We start from the raw sequence: 14,243 nt of genomic DNA, 5'->3' as shown, positions 1-14,243 counted from the left end.
TGTCGATAGAACTTATATATAATATAAAATTAGGACTGCTTCAAGATAAAAAAACAAGCGTTTAGAAAAAAATGGAAAAAGAGGAAGACAGAACTGGCGAAAGAACCAGCTTTGCACAAAAGACTGCCTGTAGATTGTAAAAAGGATTTGTCATCCGAATATGACGTCTGCGGAAAAGCATTCCATCCACCAATTCCTTTTCTCACATAAACGCTTCCATGCACTATTAACTCGAACATTTCAATTCGAAATACTGATAGTATTTACCTGTACATATAGAAATATGAACGGGTGGATAAATTTAGTTTGTTCGTTATAAACGATAGCAAAAATTCAAATATATATAGGAATAAAATTTATCGTCCAAAACGAGAATTTTTCTCATTGTATTAGAATCTTGATAAAACAGTTTATCGGGAAAAAAAAGATCTTTTTTTATATTCTCTGCTCAAAATATTACAAGTTTTCGGTATACTCATTGCGAAAAGTTACCCCTCGCTTTGCACAAAACAAACAACAAGAGCTCCGAAACTTTCCAGTTTCTCCCCAGGAAGACAATTAATAGTTCAAAAATATCTCCTGGGTGATATTAACCCCTTCAGACCTTCCCCGCCCTTCTTATCCCAACTTTTTGTCCCTTAACTTTTCTCCGTAAATGCTTCGTCCTATGGGATTTTGCGCTCGTACAGCCGCGTCAAGCAATTTGTACTTTTTAGTACATATTACTCTCCTCATCGTCCTTTTTGTATCTCAGTTCTTGCTACTCTAAAAGTAAGTTAAAATATGTTGTGTGTGTATGAAATGGAAGAGTGTGTGCACATGTCCTGATAATTTTTTAGACCCACAAATACTTTTGAAAAAGTTAAACAATCTCTTTTTGCGTGGATCTTTTATGTTGCCAAAGTTTCATTTTAGTCTTAGATATATCGAAGTTAAAAGCTATTGTTTCTTATTTTTCAGCATTTCTTGCTTCTCGATACCCTAGCTACAAAGAATGTCAAGAAAAAAAGTCGGAAGAGTCTATCAAGCGGCTTCTATTTAAAAGTTTGTCGCTCAAATCTCCAAATACTTGTATCTGTACGGCCTTAACTAAACCAATTTGTCTTCCTAGAAGAAAACGACGACGATAATAAATTATTTATTATTGTATTACTTTAATGAGTAATCTTACTTTATATAGGGATACTAAACCTTTCAAAACTTTTTATTACAATGGTTAGCATAATGTTGATACGTGAGTATCCAGGCATTTAATTAAATACGTACTTCGAGTAGTATTTTTTTAATAAAATTCGCTTCCTCAATTAAGATATATTAAAATATTCCTACATTTTAAATATATTAAAACATATACTACAAATAAAACAAAAGAGTATTAAATTGTTACATCTGCACCATCTGGAAATTACACGTGTTTCAAACTGCGTTAACTGCAATAACATTATATAAAATATAATGTTAAAATATTTAATGTATGACTAGATAATATACTAACAATATATTCGTCGCTGCCTAATGTGTATAATTTTCGATTTTTTAAATAATTTCAAATTTTAGAAAAAGTGTTGTTAAAACTGTATACCAGTTTCAATATTTTAAAAACTGGAGAATAAAATTTTACCCTATTTACTGAATTGAATTCTCAACTATAATTTTCAATTAAATAATTACAATATCACACAAGATTTATGTCACTCCAGTCTGGATCAACTTAACGTTTAATTTTTATGCACATGCAATAAAAGTAAGCATTTCGTTAGTAAATTGTAATTACATTAATAATAGAGACAGAAGAAATTTTCTATGGACATTTCTTATTTCTAGAATTAGAATTTCTAGAATTAGAATTTCTTTTTTCGAATTTCTTCCATCTCCCAACTATTTGCGCGTAAGGAAATCATCTCTTTTCCTCTTCTACTTTTCTAACGCCAGTCTCAAGAAATGACGGATGACAGCTGATGTATGAAAGATGAAGATTACGAACGGAAGGGAGGATACGGAAGGATGCTCTCTTTTGGCATCGATTTTCGGAAATGTTACTTCATGAAAACAAAATTTTCACTCTTTTTTTGAAGCAGTAACTCATTCCGGATAAATATTGAAATTCTTGCTATCTAAATTTTTGCTGAAAGTTTGAAATCCTTGATAACATTGTTGAAATACCAACATTTTAGAACATTTAAATTCTTTAAAGAATCAATAATTTCTAAATAATGCAGATATTAATAGAAAATCTTTATATTCTCTTTACATAATATTCATTACATGCAAATTTTAATAACATATACATCTAATAATTATACGTATACATATAAAAATCTATCGAATCTTGAGACTATCTTTTTTTGTCAAAATTGACTGAATAATTTCTCACATACTTTTTCCAATGAAAATCTGACAAGTGTCGGAGTTTTCACAATGGCGGAAATGAAAATCGATAGCACGAAGCGTGGCTTGATCAAGTGTAATGTGCTCGGAGAATCGAATAATAATTGTTTAATCGCCCGTATCTTTACAAACTTTACTAATAGCTGAAAGTACGAAATTCTATAGACTTTACCTAAAACTATTGAGAAGATTCTCAATCTGTAATGACAGTTAGATTTGTTTTGTGATGTTAGCGTAATTTGTCAATGCTCGAAAAGTCAAAAGATAAATAAAATCTTAAATATTTTTCTAAACGTGCAAAGAAATCTCAATATCGAATAATTTTCTACAATATCTATAAGAGAATAGCCAGAAATAACATGTCCTCAAAATAAAATAATGTCATATATTTCTCATTAACACTAGATTATTAAAATTATTACAAATTTGATATCAATAATATCAATCATATTATCAATCGGCACAAAACAGTACGACGTAATAATAAAGAGCAATCTAATTTTTTTGTATTTTGATGTCTGTTTATTTACGTTTTACCTCATGTTGCAGTTACTTCTATAAAAAAAACTTGTAATGTCTTCGATATCTTTAAATTAGAATTTATTTCTATGTTTTCGTAATCTCTGATAATTAAAAATAATCCATACTTCACTAATATATCTGTTGTTTTACATCAAATATATTCTTTAATTTTATTCTAGGGCTTCAAGATGGATTCGGATTTAAAGCTATCCGGATATATCTGTTTATCCAAATTACGAATAAATGTGATACTTCAAATTCGGGTTATCCGGAGATTTGAATTTTCTAAGATATCCGAATCTCAATCCGAATAGTAAAAGTCGAACCCATATCCGGTTCTCAGATTTGGTTCCGTTTTCGTAGCAAACTTATAGCGAATTCGGTTGGATGCATTAGTGCGGACTGACAAGTAAACCTACAGAAGTGTCACTCACCGATTTTAATGAAACTTTCGATATTTGTAGAACTCTGAAAAATATTTGACACGTATTTTTTTTTATCAGCAAAGGTTCGCTCTGAAGGGTGGAAACTATTCCTTAAAGGTAAAGGGTAGATTTAATATATTATGTGTGAAATAAGCCATATTGGGTCGGCTATTTTGAATTTCATACTTTTGACATAAGATTTAGTTTCAGCGATCCCAAAAACCCCCTAACCCATTTTACTTTTTAAAATTTTTAACTTATTTTACCTAACATATTAAATCTATTCCTTACCTTTAAGGGATAGTTTTCACCCTTCAGAGCGAACCTTTACCGATAAAAAAAATAAGTGTCAAATATTTTTCATAGTTTTACAAATATGCAAAGTTTCATTAAAATCGATGAATAACACTTCCGTAGGTTTACTTGTGAATGCATATTAAAATAATTATACACTTATTTAATCTGAGTGTAAAAATGAGATACAAATATTTCTCTTATTAGCCTTATACACCTTTGTTATTACTATTTTAAAATTGAGAGTCTATTCTAAACATTTATATATTTATAAACAATATTAAATTTCATAGGACATATATGTGAGAAACACAACCCATAGAAACAAATGTCTTAAGGGGTAACACCTATGTAATCGGTCCTATAAATAAGGTTTACGTTTGGGAATTTTTTTTTGTTTAACGGATCGTGCTATTAAAAAATGAGTTTTATAACTTTATTAAGCATATAAAAACGTACAAAAAATAATTTTTTCAGAATTTTATTTATCAAAATGGCGGATCTACAGCAGCGTGATGGAGACAGTCGAAATAACATGGTATTCCGAGGCTAGCAGCACAAGTGTCGTAATTTTTGGTTTAGAACAAAAAACAAATTTTTCTTATTTTCTTTACTCAAATATCTACAGAAATACGTAGCCGTTTTTCAAAATATTAATTTTTGACAAAATGGCGGAAGTATAAACAAAAAGTTCCATTTTCACAAAAATAGTTGAGTAAAATCAGCTGTAACTCAAAAAATTTGTAACTTATCAAAAAAATTCTACGTATTTCTTTAGAAAATGTGATTTGTTAAATACTGTTAAAATTTGAAGTAAATAGGTTAAAAATTGTTTGAGTTCTACTGCTAGCCAACTTAAAAAATACTTTTTTGAGAAAAACGCGTTTGAAGTTTTGAATGTGAATACTTTTAAGTTAACAATTGAATTTTTAGAAGCTTATAACTTTCGAAAAAAATTATGTACTGCAATAAAACCACTTGCACTTCATTTTTGAGACTCTGAAAGGTATTTTAAAAGGAAAAAAAAATCGATTTTTTGAAAATTTTACATAGGTGTTACCCCTAAACGGTCTAGCTGGATTTTAAGTGCTTGTATAATTCTGTGTGAATCTATATTTATATTTTATTTTTTTAATTTTATTTTTCTATAATATATTTATATTATTTAATTTTATTTATTTATCTATATTTATATTTTTTAATTTTATTTTTCTTCAATTATATATGTGAATCAAAATTCAATTTTTATTTAAAAAGTAACTTATGTATGTTAAAATTCATTAAATACATCGATGTTTTCTTTTTTTCTGGACATAGATATAAATCCGGAGCCAAATTTAAATCTGAATTTAGATCCGGATCCAAATTCAGATCCACGGATCCGAATTATCGGAATAATACGATTTTGAATTCTCGGATTGGAATCGATTTCGAATATCTAGATATCTGAATATTTAGAAGCCCTATTTTATTCTCTTTCAATTTATTTTGAAAATAAAATACAAAAATTTAATATAAAAAAGTCAAAGGTAGGTATATATCTCCCAGTTCTATATATAATCCAGAATTTTCTTTCTAGTCTAATCTAAACTCTACCTTTATAAGAGTTGTTTATTATTACGCAACCTTGAGTCCAACTCGAAATTACTGTCGCGTGAACGAAAGCTCTCCTTGCCTCGACTTTCTCGTCGACTTCCTGCGAGGGCAATCGGCCGTACAAGAGAAGAGAAGAGACTCTAGCGAAATAAGGACGGAGAAGCGAAACTTCGCCGATAGTAATTCGTGACTCGACTTAGTGCAAAGTTCGCAAGGGTCCCAATTAACCGTGCATGGCCGCCCGGGGCCCTGCCAAGTACCTTCGTTTAGCGACGATCGTTCTTCCACCCGAAGGAATAACGAAAATTTTCCCAAATGCCGTCGGACGCGTGAGAGTATTTAGTACATATCTTAAAGGAAGAAAAATATTACTAGGACGAAAAAGAGCGCAAAAGTTCAACATAGTATACAGTACAGTATAGTTCCAATTCGACTCTTAAAAATTTACTTCCGGTCCTTAGAGATATTATTTTCTCTTGGCTGCACTAGTGCACATTGAGTACATGTTAAAGCCGTCGTATACAAATTGACATAAAGATGTATGTTTAATACGAGAAGTATAAAAACAGATTAAACCATGAAATCCTTAATATATTTTATTGTGCTATTAAGTAAAATCCTTAATACATTTTATTGTCAATAATAAGATTGAAAGACCGCTAATGTTAAACATAATACTTTAAATTAAGAAGCGCCATAACGGTCAGAACGTTAAGGTGTTGAACTATTGTAAATTCATTTAAATGAATTAATTTCAGAAATGATAATTGCATGCCAATATGGTTGTCGGACTTTCAACGCAATCAAATCTGAAAATATTAATAATCCCCCCAAATTTCCCAACTTAAAAACTGTAATAAACTTATTGCGAAAAATAATGCCCCGAAATTATCATTTCTGAAATTAATTTATTTAAATGAATTTACAATAGTTCAACATCTTAACGTTCTGACCGTTATGGCGTTTCTTAATTTAAAGTATTATGTTTAACATTAGCGGTCTTTCAATCTTATTATTGTTTATACACGCGCGCCGAGAAATGCGTAACTCTCTATATATATATCAATTATTGCGAAGAATAATGCTAAGGTCTCGGTAGTCTAAAGGCTTAGGACGCTCGCACGGAATGCAAGAGATCCGGGTTCGACTCCCGGCCGAGGCATTATTTTTCGCAATAAGTTTATTACAGTTTTTAAGTTGGGAAATTTGGGGGGATTATTAATATTTTCAGATTTGATTACGTTGAAAGTCCGACAACCATATCGGCACGCAATTATCATTTCTGAAATTAATTCATTTAAATGAATTTACAATAGTTCAACATCTTAACGTTCTGACATTTTATTGTGCTGTTAAGTAAAATCTGTAGTTTATAATTCGAAATATTTAAATTTTACTTCTACACAATTTAAATCAGTGTACAACAGCTTTAATATGTACTTTACAGTGTGCACTAGTGCAACATCAAGAGAAAACGGTAAGAGAAAAACAAAGAGATACCGTGCTACGCTCTTTCTATATTGTTTCGTTTAAATATTTAAAATTATAAGAACATAAGACCAACAGAACAATATGCAAGAAATAAATCATACTGATTTTCGAATCAGTTTCATTATCATACGAAAATATGTGCTCAATGGATACATTAATTCGAAAATTATTTGAATATTTCATAACTATGAAATTCTTTTAAAAGTAGCTTTTCTAATAGTTAGAAATACTCTAGCATACGGCCATTTTGTTGGATGGCAAGTCTATGTCACGTCATAAATAATTGGGAAAGGACATTATCGCGCAGGGCAGCGCAAAGGTAGAGTGTCGGACAGGGGTGCGGATTTATCATGCGGCTCTTCTTGTAAGCTTCCGCGCGGGCTGAGGTCGCCGCCATATTTTACCGAGAAGCCGGAATCTTTTGTCTTCATAATATTTATCCCACCGCGAATACCGAGAGTAATGGAGCGTGGGTCCCTAGAGAAACGAAGTAAAACCACCTTCTATCGGAAATAAGCTTAGAGCATATATAGACGACATCGAGGGTGAATATCGAGACAAATTCAAATGAAAGATTGATTCAACGAGAAGATTGTCCAATCTATCACAAACATAAGTATACAAACTGACTGAGGCAAATGAGAAAAAAATGAAAGGCGGCGTGTAACAGCTGGATATATGTAAAAATATTATTTGTTGATACTGTAGAGAGAGAAAGAGAGCAAATTATTTTATTGTTTGACGTGAGAAAATTAACGTATAAAATAATGCATATATACAAAGTGTCCCAATTTAAATAATGCATTAAGATTTCTCGAAAACTATAGTAGATACAAAAAAATGTTTCAAGTAAAAGTTGTATGGTACGGAGGGAGACATAAGAAGATACCATTGATTTGACCTTAGGTGGCGTCATTAAGGTCAGGTCATCATATCAATTTTTTTTAAATGGAATACCCTATTTTTGATACCAGAATTTAATAGCTGGTGTCAAGAACTTTTCGAAACACTATAATAAAGTTATTTTTCATTAAGTACTTTTCGAGTTCCCATATAGGAATTCCAGTCGTTTTCAATAGCGCCAATGTTTGGCACAATATATAGTAACCAACAGTTGGCCAATACTTGGTATTTTATTATGGGCCGTATCTGACATATGACTGGATACCACTGATTTCCGTAGTTTTGTCTGTTATATTTAATTCGTGCAATAGTTATATTAAATATGTCGCAAAATTATTACAGACAAAAAAAGCATCGAAATATAAATAATTAAAACTTAATAGTGATGAGTGTATCAATAATATTGAAAAAAATGACATAGACAATCACAGTGAAATTAATATTGACATTACGAACAGTGTAAATGAAGTTATGTTAGATCATAATGAAGAAAGTATTTATTTAAAAGGAGATAATATATATTGTGATTCTATTATATAAGCATTGTTAATTGTGATTCTATAACCATTGATAATTGTGATTCTATAATTGTGATTTTATTACACTGTGTTATCTGTGTCTCTTGTTGGAAAGCATTTAAAATAATTGGAATAATCACGACACTACATTAAAATTATTATTCCATTATTGGTCAAATATTGGCATGATAAGACAACCATTAATGGCCCAACATTATTTATCACGTTTGGCCAGTATAGTTACCCATTATCGGACCGAAGTTATCATCCCATAGTATTCCCATTAGTGGGCCAGTCATGGTCGCCATTATCGCGCCAATATAGGCTACCTGATAATCAATCTTGGGCCAGTATCGGGCCAATAGTAAAATCCTTGGTACTGTAACTTTCAAGCCTTATAACTCGAAAAGTACTTAATAAAAAATAACTTTACTATAGTGTTTTGAAAAGCTGTTGACACCAGCTATTAAATTCTGGCATCAAAAATAGGGTGTTCCATTTAAAAAAATCGATGTGACCTTGACTTGACCTTAACGACGCCACCCAAGCCTCAAATCAATGGTACCTTCTTATATCCCCTTCCGAACCATACAACTTTTGTTTGAAACATTTTTCCGTATCTAGCATTTTTGCGAAATCTTAGTGTATTAAATAAATTGGGACACCCTGTATATCAAAGTATTTATAAATGTATATACAGGGTGTAACTGAAATAATGCCTAATCATACAGTGCTATTTCTAATAAAAAAAACTAAGTCGAAAAGTCTCGTAACATTTTGCAATTTTCGCAATAGTTAACGAGATATTAATCTAAATTCTAAATATTGCCGAATAAACGAATAAAATCGATGTATAAGACAATTTTGAGATATCTTTCCGTGTTCTTTGTGAAATATTTTGAAGATTTTTTTTAAAGAACTCTTAAAGATATCTTAAAGTTGTCTTATATATCGATTTTAGACATTTTGTTCATTGGGTAACTAAATAAAATATTGCAAAAATTGCAAAATGGTAGAGAACTCTGCGCTTCAGTTTTTTATTAGAAATAGCACTATATGATTAGTGGGCGTTATTTCGATTACACCCTGTATATTTCCCATACTGATAAGTAATTAGATTGTGTCAAGGCATTAATGAACCCGTGTATGTATACATATACAAAACAAAATTGCAATTTTATGTGTAAGACATTTATGACATTGTACAATACACACACACACACACACACACACGCACGCACGCACGCACGCACGCACACACGCACGCACACACGCACACACACGCACACACACACGCACACACACACGCGCACACACACACACACACACACACATCATTTACATTTTGATGAAAAATCGTTACATGTTAAATCTTTGTATCGTCATATCGTCACATATACATAGGTATAACCAGGACTTTTTTAAGGAAAAATTTTTATCAATTCTAATGTCATAATAAACAGCAATTTTTTGCGCTAATGAATTGTTTCGAATATTTTAAATTAGAATGCCTTCTTCTTGTTCTTCATTTTAAATGGGAAAAATATCAGATTTTATGAGTACCATAAATATTATTAAAATAAAAATAATAATAACACAATCCTCCTAAAAAAAAGTTACAGTTATTAAAAACAAAAGAGATAACGAATGAAATATTCATTATCTGAGCACATATTCTGTTTCTCGGCTAAAAAACCTTGCAAAAATTTTCTTTTTGTATCAGACATTCTAATTAACAAAAGTTCCGAAAACTACTTGCAGTCGTAACAAGAAGAAAACAAATTTTATATAACAGAAACTTTATTCGGAATAAAAAATAAAGTTGTATTTTTTCATAATTAAAAATGAAAAATGAATCCCCCAACACACACGCACGCGCGCGCGCGCGCGCGCACATACACACACACACACACATACATCGTACAGAAATAACACATAATGTAGGTATCGTATTAATAGAGATAATTTCACGTCTGCCTAGCTGACCCCTCCCTCCATTTAACCAAATCTTAATGAATAAATTATATAATAATGCGCTATTTATGCGCTTTCATATTCACATAGTTTTAATTTTTGCGCTGCATCCCTTAAGGCACTTCCCTCTTGAAGCAAACAATTATATTCAACCCTAAGTCGTTTAAAATAGCAAAATTACACTATCTAACTATGTAAAATATATCTTCAATTTATACGCTACTATTTCGAAGCAATTTTGATTTTTGCGCTGCAACCCTTAAGGAGATTGTAAGGACATAAAACAAACATAATTATATATTAATATTTACGCTTCAAACAAACTACATACATGTGAAAGTTGTGTTCATAACATTCTTTTTTATTGAGCAATACATTTTATATTATACATTATTTATTTCATTTGATATTAGTTCTTTTGTTATAAACAAAAATTTTTTAAATAATAATAAAGATCTAAATTTTTATATATAAATATTTTAAGAACTAAAAATGACTTATGCAAAGTTTCATTGAGATTCACAAATTAGTTTATAACAAGTAAATATTTTGTTTATTTACTGAACAATTAATGTCTGCAATAACTTTACATAAATAGTTTTGAATTCATAAAGTACTTATATAAAAAAAATTGAGATTTGTATCATTATTTTATAATACATTTTCATATATTTCTATTAGAGTATAAATTAAAAAATATTACTTTTTATTAAAATAACTTTTGATCCAGATGGTAAATTGTCCCTAATTTTTTTTGTATTACTTTTAAATGCAATTTAGACTAATTCTGTAATTTTTTTAAGTAATTCTTAACATATTGCATTTGCCTTTTCCTTCTTGGAGCAAACAGACATATTTATCCCTAAGTCAAACGACTTAGGGATTTCGTTTCTATTAAAAATTGCGTTTCTAATCAGAGATGATGATATAAAAGGGTTTTAAAGAAAGTAGTGCCCGATGAATAAACCTAATATTTAAAAAAATGAATGAAAATACCCATTCGAATACACATCATTTTTATTTATCAAGAGAAACGAATAAATATTCTTAATAACGCAATTGCTTAGAATTCATAACGCACAAATAAAAAATATACTTTGCACAATTATATAAAGCATGTATTTTCACAATTTTTAATGACTTAGATATGAATATTACTGTTTGCTCCAAGAGGGAAGACCCTTAAGGATTGCAGCGCAAAAATTGAAATTGCTTGGAAATAGTAACGCATAAATCGAAAATATATTTTGTATAGTTGGATAGTGTAATTTTGTCATTTTAAACCATTTAGGGATGACTATAACTGTTTGCTCCAAGAGGGAAATGCCTTAAGGGATGCAGCACAAAAATTAAAACTATGTGAATACTCTGAGAAAAAGATGTCTAAAAATATATTTGTGAGAAATACATTTATTTCACTGAAATAAATATTTATTTAAATACGGGCGAAATAAAATTTTATTCCTAGCAAATAAGCCATCTATTTTATTTTTTGCAATTAATGAGATATATTTCACAGAAATGAAATATATTTCACAGAAATAAGATATATTTCACAGAAATGTATATTTCGTCATCACAATCAAATTTCGTAAGTAACATTTGCTTCACAATACTTCGACGTTTTTTTCTCAGTGTATGAAAGCACATAAATAGCGCATAAATTCTGTGTATTTAATTTTCTAAATTGGTCATTATTAACACGTGGGGAAGGGGGAGGACTAACTTGACAGCCTACTCAGTCCCCCACAAAAAAAGTTTTTTTTAGCTAAACAAAATGAGCGTAAAAATTTTGTCTTGCGGATTTCGAAAGCACATAAATAGTGCATTATTATATATAATTTATTCGTTAAGATTTGGTTAAGGGGGCCAGCTAGGCAGACGTGATAATTTCTAGACAATTGAACGACACGCCGACAAATATCTGTAAAATTTTCGATAATAATCCTAAATAAAAAATCTTAAAAATCTGCAAATTTTCGAAAAATTTTCCACTTAATAGTAACCAAGACCGGCTTTTAAAGTCTTTGGGGAATTGCAGTACCTTTAATCGTGAATCTTTTCCTTCCGGTTCCAATCTACACCGTGTCCGCCCCACCCACCGATGCTGCAAATTCTGCTATTTCAATTCCCTTCATCTTGCTTTTATTCTGCTTCCACTAAATCACGAATGGTTTGATATCCACCACTAACCGATAATCGCTCAAGATACCAGATGGTTGCCTCTTTCTACCACTTTCTACCAATTCTCAAATCTTCTTCTTTCCTCTACTTATCTTTTTCCTACTTTAAGGCGCACCTACTAGTATTTAAATTTCTCTTTTTTCTAGCGTCTTCTATTATATATATATATATATTTCTTTTTATTTAATCTTCATATTAAAATAATATTATATATTTTTATTTTAAGAATGAAGAAACAAGAAATATTCTTTGCTAAAAATTAATTTGATTTTAGACTATACATTTGATTTGATCATAGATTAAACATTTAAAAAAGTAGGAAGAAATATGGTAGAAATAATAACCCACATAGAAATTGCCAACATTATTTAACTGGCCGAATATTGGTCCAATATCGACAGCCAAGAGTCGGCAGATAATTTTGTCCCAGTACTGAATGACAAACGGGCCGTATGAGGGCCAGTACTGGTTTTACAGATTAGAAAATGGCCAAGCTCTGGCTGCTAGACAGGCCTAGCACTGGGCTACATATATTGCCAATATAATACATAATACTCGAAACTGAAACTTGGTTAAATGACGTGATTGGGAAAGTGTACGTTTGGAAAGTGCTGCGTGTACTTTCTGTGTTTTTAGGTTAATAAGTTAAGCAAGTAGAATAATTATGAATAAATCAGTTACGGAAGAGGATGTAGAGGTAATGAAAGTGGAGGAGAAGTAAGATATTTAAAAAAAAGTAGAAATAATGGTATTGTATGCAGGAGATGAGTAGAGGTTAGGATCACGAAAGGAAATTAATTATAGGTAGTAGAAGAGAATAAAAATAAGAAATATTAACATGTGAAGGAAAGATGATAAAGAAAACAGAGTGAAAAATGGAAAAATAGGGCAATAAGATAAGATTTTGAAGTGTTAAAAGAATGAATTTGAGGCCGCAAAAGGGACAGGAATACATGGGTAAGATGAAAGAGATAAAACAAACGTTTAAGGGGAAGGAAAGTAATGAAAGTAGAGATTTAATAGATTAAGATAGAATGGTACATTACAAAGTTTACGTGAAAGATTTTGCGCAGAGAAGTGTGAAGGAGCCACGTCATTGAAATTTTAGGACAGTCGTCGTGTTTGGATGACGACAAGTATAGAAAAAAGTCGAAGGATCAAAAAGGGAATCAAAAAGAACAATATCGAGAATGAAGAGAGAAGGATAAATAAAAATTGAAGATTTCGCGAAGACAACGAAGTACATAAAATAGAAATAACGAAACAATGTATGCATTTCGAAATAGATACGTTAAGAATTAGATTTAAAAATAGACAGCATGAAAGGATAGCTAGATGTATGAGAATACGAAAAAGCATAAACACTAAGTTCTCTTTTTGGTTTCCAATACCGGTGTGAACCTGGCGCCCAACTTTATCAAAATTAAAAATTAATACCGTAGGGCGTTTGTACTTCGTTTGTACCCGTTTGTACCTACCTTATTTTCGTTTGTACCTCAAACAGTTAAACAAAAAATGAAATACAAAAAATGGCCAGCGCCCAAGTTTAATATTTTTTAATTTCATTTATGCCATTCGAAAGAGAATCGTTTGTACCCGTTTGTACCTCCCTTACTTTCGTTTGTACCTCAAAGGGTTCGGAGATACAGCGCTTTTCAAATTTGCACAAGCCCTATATAGCTAACTTTGCCAATTTTCAAGATATCGAAACGGGACCAACGGCATTCGAAAGAGAATCGTTTGTACCCGTTTGTACCTCCTTCACTTTCGTTTGTACCTCGAAGGGTTCGGAGATACCGCGCTTTTCAATTTTTGCACAAGCCCTATATAGCTAACTTTGCCAATTTTCAAGATATCGAAACGGGACCAACGGCATTCGAAAGAGAATCGTTTGTACCCGTTTGTACCTCCTTCACTTTCGTTTGTACCTCGAAGGGTTCGGAGATAC

At 30.9% G+C, this 14,243-nt stretch overlaps 1 long non-coding RNA gene across 1 annotated transcript in view; it reads left to right on the top strand.

Annotated features, from left to right (window-relative positions):
* Positions 1 to 3,086: 3,086 nt before the first annotated feature.
* LOC108727553 (uncharacterized) overlaps positions 3,087 to 14,243 on the top strand; it is a 15,223-nt gene continuing 4,066 nt past the window's right edge. The window contains exons 1-2 of the long non-coding RNA XR_001936852.1: positions 3,087 to 3,155; positions 4,268 to 4,269. This is a non-coding gene — a long non-coding RNA (uncharacterized lncRNA). The remainder of the gene's footprint in view (positions 3,156 to 4,267; positions 4,270 to 14,243) is intronic.

The sequence above is a fragment of the Mycetomoellerius zeteki genome, unplaced genomic scaffold, assembly GCF_001594055.1.
Source record: "Mycetomoellerius zeteki isolate Tzet28-1 unplaced genomic scaffold, Tzet1.0 scaffold506, whole genome shotgun sequence".
NCBI lineage: Eukaryota > Metazoa > Arthropoda > Insecta > Hymenoptera > Formicidae > Mycetomoellerius > Mycetomoellerius zeteki.
Note: the sequence above shows the minus strand (reverse complement) of the source record. Positions and strands in the feature narration are given on the sequence as shown.